The sequence below is a fragment of the Helobdella robusta genome, assembly GCF_000326865.2.
Source record: "Helobdella robusta unplaced genomic scaffold HELROscaffold_9, whole genome shotgun sequence".
NCBI lineage: Eukaryota > Metazoa > Annelida > Clitellata > Rhynchobdellida > Glossiphoniidae > Helobdella > Helobdella robusta.
In genome coordinates, this window is record NW_008705512.1 from 3,152,908 (window position 1) to 3,156,384 (window position 3,477).

The following is a 3,477-nucleotide window of genomic DNA, read 5'->3' on the forward strand; positions in this document are numbered from 1 at the left end:
ACTCATAAGCTCCACCCACGGTGCAACTAACAATCTAAATACAGCCTGCTAGTTCGTTGGTTAGCGACAGTATAATGTAAACAGCCGAAATACTAAAAAAAGGAAAACTGTTTTTTGAGTAATTATTTTTAAAATGTTATTGAATTTAAAAAAAATAAATTAAAATATAAAACGCTTGACAATGCAATCTACTCTTAAACGATTTTGAATCAAAATATAACCTGAATTTTATGCTTTGTACCATATAATTAGAATAAATATAACGGCCTTCGCTCATTTTTGACGGTCGAACAAGGAGCTTACTTCCGGAGGAAAATTGGAGGGTGATTTTTTATCGCCCAAGTCAAAAGCTGCGATCGTATATTTACTAATTTCGGAATATTGCTTTTATTTAAAATTTCAAAATGTTTTAAAAGGTGATACTAGATGCTGTTTTGGGATATATAATGCTGTATGACGGTTAAGTATCTTTTTGCATTTTAAATAAAAAAAATTTTTTGTGAACCACCAACAACACAACAACACTAAACGACGACTAATTAGTAATTAAATTACTAAACTCTAATAATTAAAACTAATCTCTACTGATTCCAATTACTAATTGAAATAAACAACAGATAACACTAACGAACATTAACAGATTAGACTACTAGAAACTACCAACCACTACACTACTACATAATACTACTACACTAACGACTAACAGCACTTGTTCCTAAGATCCTAAATTCTATTGCTTGATTGGTTTTAAAATTTTTATTTACAATGCTTAGGTCTGGGAATAAAAAATAAACTAAATTAAATAAATTAATATATTAAACAACTTATCAATCAATTTTATAAAATAAACAATTTTGTAATTTGTTCAATTCAAGCTTCAAACTCCCCAAGCTAACTTGCAATTTAATTAAAATTTATTAATTATAAGTGATTCAAACTAAATTTTTTTTCATTTAATGCTTTACAAAATATTCCTCATTCTTAAATTGTATCTATATATATATACTACAGTATATGTTGTTATTAAATTTATTAAAGATAATGTGTGATTCCAGTGATTCATCAATCCATGACTTGTTAGATCATGATCATTCAGTTTTAAAGAATCCCCATCACCATAACCATTGAGGTTTGTAAAAATTGTACTTTTAATTTATTATATTTTATGCACTTAGAATGTTGTGTTATTAATTATTATCATTAATTTATTAAATGCTGTGCATACCTATGGCAAGTAAATAAAATAATTAAGCATAGAAATAGCCACAATCAAATTAATTTATATAGGCATGAGTATAATTTGGATAATAATAATTTAAAATATCGGTATCATTGAAAATGGATAAAGTCATAAATAAAAAAATAAATCATAAATTGCTAAAAATAATAGTTCCAGTAAGATTTTGCCTTACACCTACATCTTTTTTTCATTCTTATATTATAATAAATGTTTGTTATCAAATATATCAAGGATTGATTTCTCAATCCATGACTAGATTGACTGTCATGATCCTACAGTTCCAGAGGATCTCCATCACCATTAGTCAATAAGGTTTGTAGAAATCACCCCAGGCATACCATCAATGTTTTGTAACCACCTTTTAATGTAGTGTTAATAAAATGACATTGAGAATAGTTATTTAAAACAATCTTATTAAAATTATTGAACAGGTATGACAAGATCACTTTCTTAATGTCCTAGTGTGAGGAAGATGTAAGCCATTTGTCCAAAGATAATCATATGCCTTATGCCCATACAAATGCAGTGTCAATGCGAATGATTTTTGATCAGAGTCATATGTTCTAATTTTTTTAAACTTTTCCAGAAATTTTTCTGTTAATTTATTTGTTACATTAAATACTTGATGTGTATTTCATATAAAAACTTGATTATGCCAATTTAGTTAACTTGTTAAGCATTAATATAAAATTGACTCTACTTGTAATGGTGATTGGTATGATGATGATGATCCCAGTCCTAAGCAGGGTTTATTATTCACAATGTCATTATGCCCTTTCTAAGTTTTAATAAAATACATGGAATATTGTTGAATGCATTTTATATTTTTTTGTATAGATAAGAATGTTGCAATGTACAATGATGATGTGAATTGCTTCCTTGTGTAACTGATGACATATAAATATAACTAACTTGAAAACATGGGAATGCTTTCTTCAGCATTACCTTCCTTTTTCCATCATAACCCTTATAATCTTTATTACAGAAATGGTCACTGCATATTCTTGCATTTTTTGATGGAAGCCATTTGAAATCATTTATTTCCTGTCTGATGCACTTAATCCAATCGTTTTGCATTTTTACATTTTGAGGAAATCTGAAATTTTATAAACTGTTACAGAAACTTGTGCATTTCTTAAGTATTGCTTTTAATAATAAAATGGTAATCCATGATAGCATTATAAATTATAATAGTCTATAAAATAAAATATATGTAATTGTAAAACAAAATAGTTCTATTCAATGAGTATAGGGATATTGTTACATTTATTTTAGTGTGAAGTTAATTTGAAAATAAACCTGTGAAAAGATGCATCAGAAATTTTTTCATTTCTATTTATTATTAAGGCAATTTTTAATGCAACAGGTAGGCATGTTTGTGTATAGCTATGAAAATGAAAATTTACTTAAAATCTAAATTATTGTATCTGACGTGAAAATTAGTACAGAAACAAAAACGAAAGAATAAATGACAATATAAAAATTTAAACATTGATTGAAAGAGTTTATTCTAATTATATGGTATGGGATGGGCAATTCGTTGCGAAATCGTTGGAGGAAATGGTGTCAACAGTAGTTATTTTACTGCATGGTAGTTAATCAGCCGGTATAAAGGTTATATTCAATTCCTATCAAATAAATTTGACAAAATATACACAGGCAGAACTAAATAAAGAAATAGACATGTAGTTATAATACATTAATAATGTTGTATTTACACATTCAAATTGTACAATTGTGTTATGGTGTAGTCTCAAATTATTTTAAATTCTCTCAGAAAATTTTAAACGTTTTACTACACTATATATACTAGTTATTTTTATCAGCAATTTAAAAATTTTATCAATAATTTAAAAAAATTTCAAATTGATTTCATTGCGATATCACTAATGATTTTTGTGACCTGACTGATTAAAAAGCATCAAAGAAAGTTAAAATAGGATGGAGAATTTGTTATATTGGGATATTCGTTTAAAAAGCGAGCAAAATTTTAATATAAAAGCGCTTATAAATCTATGTATATTGGCTCAGCTTAGCTTGGCTCGGCTTGGAATCGGATGTTAAGCAAGGTGTGGTCTTAAACTATTTTGAATTCTCCCCGAAAAATTTGAACTGCGTGCGTACATATATAGTAATGGCTACTGTTGTTTTTTATAATGAATTTATGCATATTGGCTCAGCTTGGCTTGGCTCGGCTTGGAATTGGATGTTAAGCAAGGTGTGGTCTCAAACAATTT